General features: G+C 34.3%; 1 non-coding gene across 1 annotated transcript; it reads left to right on the forward strand.

The window, feature by feature from the left end:
- The first annotated feature begins 1,106 nt into the window (after positions 1-1,106).
- Positions 1,107-1,213, forward strand: LOC112619839. Its single transcript, XR_003118340.1, has one exon. It is a non-coding gene; the product is annotated as a U6 spliceosomal RNA (small nuclear RNA).
- The last annotated feature ends 15,092 nt before the right edge of the window (positions 1,214-16,305 follow it).

A 16,305-nucleotide genomic window follows, 5' to 3' on the forward strand; every position in this document is an offset into this window, starting at 1 on the left:
CTATTCAACCTAGTACTAGATGTCTTAGCCAGAATAATTAGGCAAGAAAATGAAATGAAAAGCATAAAATCAACAAAGAAGGAGTAAAATTATCTCTGTTTGCAGATTGCATAATCTTATATCTAGAAAGTCCTAAAGACTACACAAGCAAAAACTTGTTAGAACTAATAAATTAGTCCAGGTATACTGGCTAAAGGCGATAATACAAGCACTGTCAGAGGATAATGTGGGAGCCCAGAAGTTAAAGGCCAGCACTGGCAAAATAGCAAGACCCAGTCAGGCTCTAAACACACACAGCCACACACACACACACACACACACACACACACACAAATTAAAAAAATAACCAGGCAGTATGGTGCATGCCTATAATCCTAGCTACTCAGGAGGCTGAGACAAGAGAGTTGTTTGAACCCAGAAGTTTGAGACTACACTGAGCTAAGACTGTGCCACTACTCTCTAGCCTGGGTGACAGAATGAGACCTCATCTCTCTCTCTCTCTCTTTCTCTCTCTCTCTTTTTAAAGGAACCAATAAGTGAATTTAGCAAAGTTGCACAGTACAAAAATCAATGTACAACAAAATCAATTATATCTCCATACACTAACAACAAACTATCTGAGAAGAAAATTGAGAAAACAACCTTATTTTTACAAAAGCATAGAAAAAGAATATAATACTTAAGAATAAACTTAACAAAGGAGACAAAGACTTGGACACTGAAAATTACAAAACATTGCCAAAAGAAACTGTAAAAGACAAAAACATGTAGAACGATATCCTATGTTCATGGAGTAGATGATGTAATATTGTTAAATTATCCATATTACTCAAAGTCAATTGAATGCAATCCCTATCAAAATATCATTTTTTGCAGAAATAAAAAAAATTATCTCAAAATACATATGGTATAACAAAAGACTCCAAATAGCCAAAATAGTTTTGAACAGGAAGGACAAAGCTTGAAGTATCACACTTCTAGATTTCTAAACTTACTATAAAGCAACAATAATTAAAATAGTATGCTACTGGTATAAAAATAGAACAATGGAACAGAATAGAGAACCCAGAATTAAACCCACATATATATGGTCAAATGATCTTTCAGTGCTCGTTTCAGAAGAACATACACTAAAATTGGGATAATACCGAGAAGACTAGCATGGCCTCTGTGCAAGGATGACATAGACTTTCATAACCTGTTCCATACTTTTATCCCTCAGAAAGCACCTAGAAATGAAGCCAAGTATACTCTACCTACACCACAATTAAAAGGACAACAGACCTCTCAGATGGGAAAGGGAACCAGAACAAGAATTCTGGCCTTTCAAAAAGCCAGAGTGTCTCCTTACCTTCAGACAAACAATTATCCCCCAGGGCTGATAGTTCTTAGTCAGTTTGAAATAATTGAAATATCAAAGATAATTCAGAATGTGATGGCAAGGAAACTCATTGAGATCCAGGAGAAAGTCAAAACCAAATCCAAGGAGTCCAAAAATATCTAGTGAAATGATTTATGAGCTGAAAGATAAAATAGCCATTTTAAGAAAGAAGTAAAATAAACTTCTGGAACTAAAAATTCATTATAAGAATTTCATAATACAGTTTGAACCATTAACAGCAGAATAGACTGAGCTGAGGAAAGAGACTCAGAACTCGAAGACCAGTTCTTCAAATTAACTGAGTCAGATAAAAATAAAGTAAAAAGAATTTTCAAAATGAATAAAACCTCCAAGAAATGTGGAATTAGGTAAAGAAACCAAATTTATGACTCATTGTCATTTCTGAGAGGAGAGAGAATAAGCAACTTAAACATTTTCAAGTAGATAGTCCACGAAAATTTTTCCAGTCTTGCAGAAACTGATATGCATATTTAAGAAATACAGACAAACCATGTGACATATTATATAAGGCAACTATCACCAAGTCACATAGTCATCAGATTCTCCAAGATCAATGTGAAAGAAAAAATGTTAAAGGCAGCTAGAAAGAAAGATCAGGTCACTTACAAAGAGAAACCCATTAGACTAGCACTGGATTTCTCAGCTGAAACCACAAAACTAGAAAATGTTGGGGGCCTATTTACAGCATCCTCAATGAAAAGAAATTCCAACCAAGAATTTCATACCTCACAACACTAAACTTCATAAACGAAAAAGAAATAAGATACTTCTCAAACAAGTAATCACCAAGGAAAGTTATTACCCTCTTATAAGAGGTCCTTAAGACAATGCTAACCATGAAAATGAAGGATTGATGCTAGCTACCAAAAAATCAACTTAAGGACATGGCCACAGGCAATATAAAGCAATTATACAATCAAATCTACAAAACAACCAGCTAGTAACATGATGACAGGATCAAAATGTTATGTACCAATAATAACCCTGAATGTAAGTTGTCTAAACACCCCACTTAAAAGGCATAGTGAAAAGCTGGATAAAAAGGCAAGATCTAACTGTATGCTGTATTCAAGAGATACATCTCACATGTAATGATGGCCCATAGGCAAAAAGTAAAGGGGTGGAGAAAGATCTACCATGCAAATGGAAAACAAAAAAAGAGCAAGTCACCATTATTAAATCAGATAAAATGGACTTTAAACCAACATCCATCAGGAAGGACAAGGATGGACATTACACAATGATCAAAGGCTCAATTCCGCAAGAAAATTTAACTGTCCTAAATATATACACACTCAATATTAGAGCCCCCAGATATATAAAGCAAGTTCTTCTTGGCCTATACAAATTTTTAGAAAGTTGCAATAACAGTAAAGGGCTTCAACATCCCACTGACAATGTTAGACAGTTCATCAAAGCAGAAAACTAACAAATAAATTCTTAAACTCAATGCTTGACCATTTGGACCTAATAAATATCTATAAAATATTTGACCTATAAACCACAAAATATATTTTTCTCATACACACATAATATAGTCTATGATTGAACACATGCTCAGTCATAAGGAGAGTCTCAGTAAATTCAAAAAATTAATTATACCAAGCACAATCTCAGACCATAGTGCAATAAAAATAGAAATCAGTACCAATAAGTTCTCTCAAAACTTCATAAAAATATGTAAATTAAACAACTTGCTCCAGAATAACTCTTGGGTGAAAAAACGAAATCAAGGCAAAATTTTAAAAATCTTTCAAATTATTGAAAATAGAGAAACAATCTACCAAGATTTTTGGGATGCATTTAAAGCAGTGTTAAAAGGTTTATAGCAGTAAATGTCCTCAACGAGAAATTAGAAGATCTCATTTTAACTATGTAACATTGCACCTAGAGGAACTAGGAAAAAAACAACAAAAGCATAAGAAAAGAGATAACTAAAATTACAGAAGAATTGAATGAAATTGTGATGTAAATATCCATAGAAAAGATCAATAAAATCATGAACTTGTTATTATTGATAGACCACTACCTAGAATAACAAAATACAAAGGTGAAGATTCAAATAAGTGCAATCAGATGACAAAAATGACATCATAACTGATCCTGCAGAAATACAAAAGATCTTCAGAGATGATTATTAACGCCTCTATGTACACAAATTAGAAAATCAAGAGGAAATAGATAAATTCCTGGAAACACACAACCTCCCAGAATGAACCAGGAAGAAAAACCTGAACAGACCAATAAGAAGTTTCAAAACTGAATCAGTAATTAAAAACTTAGCAACCAAAAAAAAAAAAAAAATCCCTGGACCAGACGGAAGATGTATTCACAACTGAATTCTACCAGACATACAACGATTATTCTATTGAAACTATTCCAATTCTACTGAACTAGTCTACTGAATAGTACCAATTCTACTGAAACTATTCCAAACAATTGAGGAGAAGGGGCTCTTCCTTAACTCATTCTAGAAAACCAGCATCATTCTGATACTAAAATCTGACAGAGACACAACATAAAAAGAAAACTACAAGTCAATACCCCTGATGAACATAGACATAAAAAATTCTTAACAAAATACTCGCAAACTCAACCCAACAGCACATCAAAAACTTAATTCACCATGATAAAGTAGGCTAATTTGTGGGATGCAAGGTTGTTTCCATATATGCAAATCAATAAATGTAATTCACCATATAAAATATTAGAATACAAAAACTGTATGATTATATCAATAATTGTAGAAAAAGACTTCAACAAAATATAATATCCCATCATAATATAAACCCTCAACAGACTAATCATTGAAGGAACATATCTCCAAATATTAAGAGCCATCTATGTCAAATCCAGCCAACATCATATTGAGCAGGCAAAAGCTGAAACCATTTCCTTTGAGAACTGAAACAAGTCAAGGATGCTCACTCCCACCACTCTTGTTTACCATAGTACTGGAAGTCCTTGTTGGAGTAATCAGACAAGAGAAAGAAATAAAAGGCATCTGAATAAAAAAATAAAAAGATTAAAAGTCCATCTATCTCTCTTTACTGATTATATGAGTCTATAACTAGAAAACTCTAAAGATGCTGCTGCCAAAGGGCTCCAGGACCTAGTAACATCAGTAACGTTTCAGGATCAATATATGAAAGTCAGTACTATTTCTTTACACCAATAACATTCTAGCTGAGAACTAAATCAAGGGCTAAAAGGGCCAAGGTGTAACTCAGGCCATTGCTTCAGAGGGTGCAAGCACCAAGCCCTGGCAGCTTCCATGTGGTGTTGATCCTGAGGGTACACAGAAGTCAAAAATTAAGGTTTGGGAACCTCCATTTATATTTCAGAGGGTGTATAGAAATGCCTGGATGTCCAGGTAGAAGTTTGCTGCAGGGGTGGGACCCTCATGGAGGACCTCTATACATATATGTATATATTTGTTTACATACATATATTAGTATGGAATCATAGATTATTATTTTATTTCAGGAAGATTCTTTTAGTCCCATTATTCATTTTCATGAAATTGTCTGAAATTTGTCAAGTGAGAGACCCTTCAATCTGTCTTCAGTGTCCTTTTGCTCTATTACTATTATTTTATTTAAAGTTTCCTTTCTTTATATCACAATGATATGTTCCAGACAGGTCTTATACTCCTCTGTCGTAGCTGTGGACTCATTCATTTCTCTATGGAGCTCCCGCTTCTGTTAGTAGGGTATAGTATACAGAAACTAACATCTAAAAGTAGAATGATGGTTGCTGGGGGCTGAGTAGCATAGGGAAATGGGGCATTAGTGTGTTATAGGTAAAAAGTTTCAGTTTGGGAAAATGAAAAAGTTCTGTACAACAATGTGAATGTACGTAACATCACTGAACTGTACCCTCAAAAGTGGCTAAGATGATAGATTTTTATGTATAATTTACTATAATTAAGAAACACTGACTACAAAAAACGGGAAACTAATATATGAGAACTAGGTTTGCTCATTGCTGTACAGGCATCTTTATTTTTAGTTCCTTTTAATATAAAGAACTACAAAATATAGGCATGCATATATCTAGATATATAATCAATAGCTATAATTTTATTTATATATTAAAATCTATACATTCATACTATTACTTCCATTTAAATTTATTATAACAGAGGCTATTCTTGTCTTTTTCTTTTTACATTTCTAGTTCCATTCTCCAACTGGCAGTCTTGTGGCTTTCATTTTTCTCAGCATTACTCCCTCATATGCTCAATCCTAAAATCACAGATAGCAATTTTAGAATTGCTAATCCATACTACTGCGAACTGGGCTCCTTTTAATTCCTGACCCCATAGTGATTTTAATTTGAGTCAAATCACAAAAATCAGACATGCATACAATTCTTTTCCCATTGTGTTAAATGTGTAAAAAATCTGTTCATTCACATTTCTTTTTTCTTGCTAAACTATTGTCTCTGAGAAGGTGCTATTTGATTTAGAACAAAGATATACATCTTTGTTATCACTGTTCACATCTGTCTGTTTCATTTGTTAGGCAATGACAGTTGCTACATGAGTATCATTTAAAACATTAGTGATACTTTTTTGGGTGATGTATATAAAATAACTAAATGATATTCAAAGCTTATGATTAATCAGCTACAGGCATAGTGCATCTTCCTGGGCAATTACTATATATTCTGAATGTCAGCATAGCTTATGTGTCTTCCTCTTTTGTTACGTATAATTTTGAAAACCTAATTTAGATTAAAGCTTTATTATGTTGTAAGGCAGGGGGAAAAGGGAATCTTAGTAATAATCAAACCTTGTATCTATGCATTTCAATGTCTATTAATCTCTAGGAAGGTGCTCTTCCCTTACATACAAATAAAAGCAAATAAATCACTAATGTACAATACCATGGCAGTGATCACACCCTAGGATTCCATCTATTAAGATATAATATGGCCATGGCATACCATGTACACAGAACCCAACACAGCTCATCACCCTTTACTAGGAAAACACTTTCTCTATTCTATCACATCTCAGCTGTCACTCACTGTGACTGAGCTAAACAATTTACAGTAATAAGTGCATACTTTCCCCAAAGCATGCACTCTTTCCTCAAATCAACCTCCAACTTGTTTTTTACCTCACTCAATGAGTTGTTCATTTCTAGTTGCTATTTACTGAAATACAAGTAGCCAACAGACTTGCTGTCCAATATGTTGATCCTATCTCATACAAGGGCCATACAACAAGGTAAGAGCAGCTTTTTTGAAAGGGCAAAACTCATACATCTGGATGAGTGTCATTTAAATAGTTTTTAGGCAAATGTTTCAACTGAATTCAGGTAGACAAAGATTATTATGACTAATGGGTTAAACTTTGACTATAGCTTAACCTACTAGAATTTGGGGAGTGAGAAGGCACAAGGAAGGGACTCTAGCAGGAGGGACTTGTAGGTAAGGGTAGAGAGGAGAAAACCTCTCTTTTACATTTATATTTCCCTCAGGCAGTTCAAATGCAATGTGTCCCAAACTGAATTTATTCTCTATCCTGCCTCAAGTCTCCTTCCATTCCAGCTCCCTATGTCTGTGCATGCAGCATCTCCTCTCTAGTCTACATCAGTAAACTAGGAGTCATCCTAATGTAAATGATTTCACTCTGTTTACTTCTGCATCTCACACATTCTATCAGCTAGGCAATTATATAGTCAACTATATAGTGTGACAGAATCTTCACACTTTTTTTTCCCTTGGTGTGATACTACAAATATATTCATATTTTCCTCTACAGTCTCATCACTAATGATTACCCTTTCTGCTCTGTCTGTGTGGAAATATTCAGAACTCTCAGATGTTTCACACATTCTCTCCATTTTGAATCCTTGTAGCTGATGCTCTGGCTTTCAGGGCTCAGCTCGTGCATTATCTCTCATGGGAAGCATGCCCTTCTTCTGCACTTGCCCACCTTAACTTAGATCCATGACAACTCTCAGCACATTCTATAGCAATTGTCTGATTATTTTCCAGATTTTCCAACTGTCCTGTAAATGTTTACTGGTCTTATTTGTCTTAGCATCCCCTAGTACACTTGTACATTATAGGTATTAGCAAAAGAAACATACAAAAAAATTAAACCTCATTATTAATCCACTTGATAACTTCAATGAGATCTCATTTATTTTTTACCTTTAACAAATATTTAAAATATAATTCTCAGTTATGTTAGAGATAGGATGTAAAATAAAAATTTTATACTTTCAAAATCCAAACAATGACAAAATGAATAGTTTATTCATCAGAATCCTGAACTTTGGTCAGGTAATAAAGAAGAATAGAGGTTAATCTTACCTCGGTTACTCAGATGCTTTGCATCCATATCCGTGGCTCTGAAAGTCAGACAACGGATAACAATGCCACACATTTGAACGTTAGTTGATCGACAACAGCCTAACTCCAGTAACCATGCTCCCAAAAATGAAACTCATCCAATCCCTAAATCTCCGCATTCTGAAACTCTGCCAAATCTTTAACTACTTCCTCTAGCCTCTTGTTTTGCTTAGAGTGACTATAATACATAAAGAAGTACATCTCTCCCATTCACAAACAATCAATACAGTTGTTTGTTTTTTCTCTAGATAATAAGTGGTCTCCTCCTTCAATAGGTGAAGAAGTCTCTCTCATGCACTCTGGTGGAGGGTAAATTGTCAATTTTTCTATACGAAGATTTAGAAAAATTCATTGAGGACTTTTGAAAGCTCAAATTTATTAATCTAATAGTTTTCTTCTGGGAAAATATCTGATAAAAAATTAAACATAAAATCTTAATTGTAGAGATATTCATTTCTGGCTTATTTATATTTGTAAAAAAATTTAAAATAGCTTCAATGACAAATAATAGAAAATAGCCAAATAAATTATGGACTATTACTTGAATAAGATGTTAAATAGACATTAAATAAGGTTTTAAAAGACTTTCAAATTATATTAGACCATGCTCATCAGATAAGATAAATAATATGTAAGTAATAGCAGGGAATCTAGAGATTCTCTATATTATGTGATCTTGGACATGGGCATATGTGTATCTGTAAAACATTAGAAACACATAAATCTCAAGATTTTTAGAGTTTTCACTCCTTGATGGGATTACACATGAATTATTATAAGCAATTCTACATATTTTTTCAAATCTTTTTACAATAAATATTATACCTGTATTAGGGTTCTCTAAAGGGACAGAACTAATAGGATAGATGTACATATAAAAAGGAGTTTATTAAGGAGTATTGACTCACACAGTCACAAGGTGAAGTCCCACAATAGGTCATCTGCAAGACGAGGAGCAGGGAAACCCGTCCGTGTCCCAAACCTGAAAAGTAGGGAAGCCAACAGTGCAGTGTTCAGTCTGTGGTGGAAGGCTGGAGAGTCCCTGGCAAACCACTGGTGTAAGTCCAAGAGTCCAAAAGCTGAAGAACTTGGAGTCTGATGTTTAAGGTCAGGAAGTATTCAGCACAAGAGAAAAATGAAGTCCAGAAGACTTAACAAATCTGCTCTTTCTATCTTCTAACTACTTGATTTGAGCAGTGCCAGCAGCTATTAGATGGTGCCCACCCACATTGACGGTGGGTCTACCTTTCCCAGTCCACCGACACAAATGTTAATCTCCTTTGGCAACACCCTCACAGACACACCCAGGAACAGTACTTTGCATCCTTCAATCAAGTTGACACTCAATATTAACCATCACAATACTTGGTATTATAAAATACTTATTTTAAAAGATCATAGATTAATTGTAAAATCAATTGTGAAATCAATTACTCAATCTATCATCTTTTAAAATAAATATTTTAATGATATTAAGATAATATATCAGATGATTAAATTCGAATACAATACATGAGCCCACAGAACAATGGGATGCCAACCCCTATTCATTCTTGTTCCTTGGATTTTTTGCTCCTTTGGGCTTAAGATGACTCCGAGTGGAGCTACCTACCAACTGTGCTGATTTCTGGGGATCCTGAATCCTGCTAAATTACCTTAAAAAAATGTAATTTGCTACCAAAACAATGAGCTTTATTTTTTTAGACTGCATAGTTGATTGGATAAACAAAATTCTACCTACTCCCATTAATTTGTATCTGCTCCTTATATAATAATAATAATAATAATCATCATCATCATCATCATCATCATCCATGAATTATTACACAAACGTATGCTACTTTATTTTCTTATCTGGCTTCTCCCCTAACTTAATTAACTGGATTCTTTGCTTGAATCTTCCAAATGAGGAGAGCCATACTTAGTATCCTGGGAGTAACATGTTCCTTCCATGAGAAGAGTGGGGTGTGTTCTCAGCTTATTTTATCTTAAACTCATTATCTATCTTCAATCTCAATCATGTCCTTAATTCTGTCAAATGATCCCTTGAAGTTAATCTATCTACTATATCGTCAGAGAGAGAGAAAGAGAAAATTCTAAAACCATATTTCTTGGTTTGAAATTCTGACTCGCTTTTTACTAACTGTGCAACTTTGTGAAAACTACTTAATCGTGTCTTTGCCTATGTATTCTTATTTATTAAATGAGGATAAAAATTCACTCTAGTGTTGAATAATTTATTTCAGATAAGGTATTTAAAATAGAGCTGTTCATAAAATAAACATGACATAAATGCTATTTATTGTTATTATTATTCAAAATTTTTTTTCTCTGGCTCCTTTTCATTCAAATTTAAGCATCCATATGTTTCTTGCACCTTAAAAAACTTCCTTTATTGCACATCTGCCTTCAGTGAGCATTCTATTTTTTATTCCCTTTCATAGCCCACCACCTCATGTCTGTATTTGCAATCCTTAAGTATCTGCCTCCTCCTATTAACATCACCTATGTACACATCAAGAGTTATAATCTGACTTTAGAGGCAATCAAACTACTGAACAATCTTTTTAGCTAAGACCAGCAAAAACTCCTCAACTAATGGAATTCTTACACCTCTGCTTTCTCTGTATCACTTGAGAGTGTTGACATGTTTTCTTCTTCTGTATTGCTGTCTGGTTTTCTTTTATTGACCATACTGTTCACCTTACTTTATGGGTCCATTTTTCCTTGCTTTTACCTTAAATTCTGATGGTCCCTGGGGCTCTTTCCTAGGATTTCCTTTCTTATAATCATGTTTAGTTTGATTCACTAAGCAATCTCTTCTGATCTGACTCCTCACTCAATTTAATTTACCTTAAAATTAATTTGTAAAAGCCATTTTGAAATGACACCAAAATCTATATCTCAACTTTATTTTTTAATCTCTGTCCAGAGTTTATGACTCATGTATCCATCCGTCTATTGGACATCTCTAGTTAGCACTCTAGCTCAAAATGTCAGGACCTATCTTGCATTTCTCCAAACTGATCCCATCTTCTACTAATTGTGTGACTTTGTTTATTCCTTGACTGAAATCCCCTCTGAATTCCTTCTTAACCATTATAACATTTGCAAATCCTTCAGGGCTGAACTCTTCTCTGAAGCTTGAGTGTCTACAATGTATACTGATATATCATCTTCTGGACTCATAGCTCCCTTTGCTTATCTCTATCACAGCATTTATCTCCTTTGCTAGATTGTTTGCTCTGTGTGGAAACTGACTTCTTTTTGCACATTTGAATTTCATAAACTTAGCAGAGTATCTGGCAAATAGAGGAGCTCAATACCTATTTTCTGAACAAATATGAGAAAAAAATCTATTGTAGTGACATATCATGTTCTGTTGAACTCGATGAGGATAAAACACTTTGGGTTATCCTTCTAGATGCTAAAGCAAGGGTCAAGTCTGGTATGCTACAGAGAGAGTAAGGAGTTGTGCGAATAAAGAAGAAAGAGTGAAGGGAAGATTGGTAAGGGATGAAGTCAGAGAGGCAATGGGAGTCAGATCATGGACCGCAGTTTAGGCAAATGACAAAACTTTGGCCCTAACTCTGAGTATAATGGGAAGAATGGAGACAATTTTGATTTATAGCTTGACAGTATTTGGTAATAAGCTATAAAAAGAGGGGAAGAGCAGAGAGAGGAAAGATGGGGCAAAGATAGAGGCAAGAGACCAGTTGGAGAACCGTGATGATAACTCAGGTGAGAAATGATATATTAGAAAGGAGTAAATATGTCTACAGACTCCATCCACTTCTTTTTTTTTTTTTTTTTTTTTGAGACGGAGTCTTGCTCTGTCACCCAGGCTGGAGTGCTGTGGCCGGATCTCAGCTCACTGCAAGCTCCGCCTCCCGGGTTCCCGCCATTCTCCTGCCTCAGCCTCCGGAGTAGCTGGGACTACAGGCGCCCGCCACCTCGCCCGGCTAGTTTTTTTGTATTTTTTAGTAGAGACGGGGTTTCACCGTGTTCACCAGGATGGTCTCGATCTCCTGACCTCGTGATCCGCCCGTCTCGGCCTCCCAAAGTGCTGGGATTACAGGCTTGAGCCACCGCGCCCGGCCCTCCATCCACTTCTAACATCTCTACATTTGCTGATAATCTCTACATCTACTTCTACATTAGAGATAGGTAGAAGTGGATGCAGTCTGTAGACATATTGACAGCAGAGCCAATAGGATTATTGACTAAAAGGATGTGGGTATGTAAGTGAAAGGAATGAATGACTTAGGGAGTATGTGCTTATTCATATATAAAATATGTTTTTCAGTGTCAAATTAACTTACTTCCTAGAGATTCTAGCATTTAAAACTTATGTTATAAGAAACTTGATGATTATGGAGCCTGAAATATATTCAATGACTGATAGTGGAATGTTGAATAAGACAAAAATTAGAATCTTTTGAAGAAATTAAAAGAAAAAATTATTTGGTATGTTATAGAAGTATGCATACAAACCAAACCTAACTGTAGTTGAGGAAAATTGTAGAGGAAAAGATGATGATATTTATTTAGGAAAAAAAAAAAAATAGAAACTCACTATAATGCCAAACTTTTCTCAACAGAAAAGAATAGTGATTTGGAAAAAAGCAAAGCAAAAATTAGTATCTGAAAGAAAAGAAAAGAAGAAAAGAAAAGAAAAACTTATTTAGGTAACCACGGAAATTGTATGCTCTGATTTACGTAAAGTATAAAAACTTATCTCTTACTACTGAGAGAATACTTTTCACTTAAGAAAAGAAATACATAATTAAAAACTTTATGCCTTTAAAATAAATATATAAAACTCACTAAAGATAATTTTACAAAGGAAACTAATTAAGTAGTAAATAGAAATAATGTGATATATTGTGAGGTATACCTTTAATAAAAATATGTCCTGATATAGTCATATTAATTCATTTTTAGAAGAATTTTATTATGACTTTCATGATTTCTGTTGAAATTCTTTTTATTCTAGATACTTCATTTCCTATGACAAATTTGTTTAGATAAAATAATTTTACTTCTGTTCACTTCTACAATAGAGATTTTCATTTATTTTTTAATATTTGTCTTTTACATCACAATAAGTGATTGGAATACGAATATTTTTAATCACTGATTTTCTCTTTGGTCTATTACTTCTTTCATTTCTGGATGACAGCTTTTTTTTCTCTTTTGCACTTTTATACCTTGCATTTTGAATTCTGTATGATTTTGTTACTTTCTTGACATGTTTTTCAATTAAATCGTAAATATGGACAGAATATAAATAAAAATATTTCTTATTTTGAGTGGAATGTCAAATGTTAAGAATAATTGTGCTGCCAAAAGAAACAACACATCATATTTTACAGCCTCAAAAATCCTACAGGAAACTACATATCTCGTATTCCTTTGAGATAAAGCATTGGAACATTTCTGTTTCTCCTTTCTCTTTATATTTTAAACAATCACAGGATTAAAGATTGAAGCACAATAGCATATTTACACTTAGCAGGTATTCACATAATTATATTATACAGGTATTCATTACATATAATTTTTTATATAGTGTGTTTAATATGGGCAGCCTTTTTTTTAATTCAAATGCTCTTTAGTATAAGATTGTAATTTTATCCAAAGGTTATAGTGACATAAAAAATGAGAGAAGACATTTAGTTTGGTTCTTCACTGACATTAGAATGATAAGATAGAATCACAAGATACCTGCAGCTTTATGTGCCCTGTTTTGGAGCATTTATCAATTTAAACTTTAATAAAAAACAGTTTCAAGTTACTTTAAAACAGTTTCAAGGTGGTTTAGTGTATTAAAAGGGAGCATTAATTTTCATTTACTAGTCAGTTTCTACAATCCTTCTATTCTGGCTTCCAAACAACTTCTCCCATTTTTATTCTTTCCAAAATCTAGAGTTTAAATTATTGGTAGAGACTCAGCTGTACCTCACTGAACTTTTATGGTATTTCTCTTATGCAAAACTTCAGTTTTCCAACAGTAAAGGTGAGAAAGTGGAGTTGATATAAATGAAGTCCTCTGGCAATTTATTAAACAGGATAAAAGAAACTTTTTGTAGGAAGGAGTGCCTTTGTCTTTAAAGAATAGTTAGTTTCTAAAGAGAAAGTTAAGAGAGGAAAGCATTAACGTACAAAGAATAATTTCAATATGGATGTGGATCATGAAAATGCAGGTCTGAATTTTTACTCAAATATAAGGTATGTAATTGGTGTTATGAAAAATAAGCTTGGAATATTAAGTTGGGATAATATGATGGGGGATTTTAAAAGGTAGAAAATGAAATTTTCATTTAGTTTAGTAGGTATTAGGGTATAATCAAAAGTTTGGTGTTTTTGTTTATTTGTTTTTGAGGTGTGGTTTTGGAAGCTTACTCTGGTTTCAGGGCATATGATTCATTGAAGAAGAGATAAAATAGAAGTAAGAGACCAACCATGAGACTCTTGTAGTGGTACAGTGAGAGAGATAATGAGGTCTTGCGTGGTGGTGATGAAGAAGGCAATTGAGAAGAAGACATGGCAGCATCTGATGCTGGTTGGGTGGGAGAGGTAGAGAAAGAATAACTTGATGCATTTTAGTTCAGGTACTTTGAAGAATTTAGGTGTCTTTAGTAAAATAAAATAGAAAAGCAAAGAAATAAAAACTGTTTGGAAGAAACAGAGATGGTAGGAAAAGACGATAATACTGTCTCTAGGCATTGCAAGTTTGAGGGGCTGGGTAGTTCTATGGAAGAAATGATGGATCAGACAGCTAGAAATGCAGAAATATAGTGCACGAGAGGAGTAAGAACAGTGAGTGTGGCTTAAAATTCACCAGTATATAATTAATTGTCAAAGCTAATGGTTCTCAACCCTATTTGAGAGGCATTAATATATATTGGTTCTGATCTCATCTCATATCAATTAAATCTGAATCACTAGAGGTGTGGTAGGAGCTAGGAATCAACGTGATTGCCCCCACAAACATATATTCAAATATTTGTTATCTATTGTCCTATTATCTACCATATTGTCCTCTTTTACTTCCCTAGGCAATATTATTTTGAGAGGGAGTGGATATTTATAACCCATGAAAAAGTTGAAAGTATAGAACAATGGAAACATAATACCCTTTATCTAACTTACCATTAATATATTGTCATGCTAGCTCCATGTTTCTTTCTCTTTCTACGCACAAACATGCACACACACACGCGCGCATGCACGCATGCATGCACACACATACGCGTCTTTTCTTTTTATTAAAGTATCCAATAAAAAGTTGACTGCATCATGATACTTTATGTTTAAATACTTCAGTAGACATACATATCCAAAGAATAAGGATATTTTCCTACATAACCATGACACCACTGTCACATCTAAGAAAATTAACATAATTTTGTAACATCATTGGTGCACAGACTAGCCTCACAGTTCCCTAATCCAAAGAATTACATTCACAGATTATCATAACTTGGATGTGACGTTTCTGAGTTTGTCTGGCACATTTCCTGGTGTAATTGTTAGTAGTACTTTTATTATCTTCAAAGATGTAGTAGACTGGATGATTTATGAAAAATTATATATTATTTTTTCCTATACAAAATTCAATCAAGCTTACTACTATTATAAATTTTAAATGTCATTAGTCTATTCCATCTACACTAGGTCCACATCTCTTACCTCATACAATTTGGTGTAGATTAAGCGGGTTGGTCAATTTTTGCCTCAGAGTCTTATTATCAATTCTAAGTTTTGCCCATACAACTACTTAAAGAATAGTGGAGTCACATCATACATGTATACATTTGTTTGTTTGTTTGTTTGTTTTAGATGGAGTCTCATGTTGTCACCCTGGGCTGGAATGGCATGATCTCAGCTCACTGCAACCTCCACCTCCCAGGTTCCAGCAATTCACCTTCCTTAGTCTTCTGAGTAGCTGAGATTACAGGAGCCTACCACCATGCCCAGCTAATTTTTGTATTTTTTTAGTAGAGATGGGGTTACACCAGATTGGCCAGGCTGGTTTCGAACTCCTGACCTCAGGTGATCCACTCGCCTCAGCCTCCCAAAGTGCTGGGATTACAGGCGTGAACCACCATGCTGGGCTATGTACGAATTTTAAAAAATTCAATGATTGTCTCTGTTATTTTACTCCATCTGCATATATTCGAGAGCATGGATGGGAGAGGGCACAGATTTATACTTCTGTTTCATTGATTTCTGTTCTTCTAGGAACACTTGTGGCATGAATATATCTCCATATTGGTGTGCTTCTTGTATTTAAAGACCCTTTCTTCACCTTATGGTCAACTTAAGGAATTTCCAAGATGATTTTTTACCATTCCAGATTATTATTTTACATGTTGGTCTCAAAACCTAGATGTCACAAGGGAAGTGACTTTCACTACTCCTAAGTATCTTTGCCCACCTTCCTGCTCTGCTGAGTTATAGGTGGGCAGATCTCTTATGGGTTGCACTTCCCAGGCTCCAGGGATAGCTCTTTTCGATTAGGATTTGGC

This window comes from Theropithecus gelada, chromosome 2 (genome assembly GCF_003255815.1).
Source record: "Theropithecus gelada isolate Dixy chromosome 2, Tgel_1.0, whole genome shotgun sequence".
NCBI classification, from domain to species: Eukaryota; Metazoa; Chordata; class Mammalia; order Primates; family Cercopithecidae; genus Theropithecus; species Theropithecus gelada.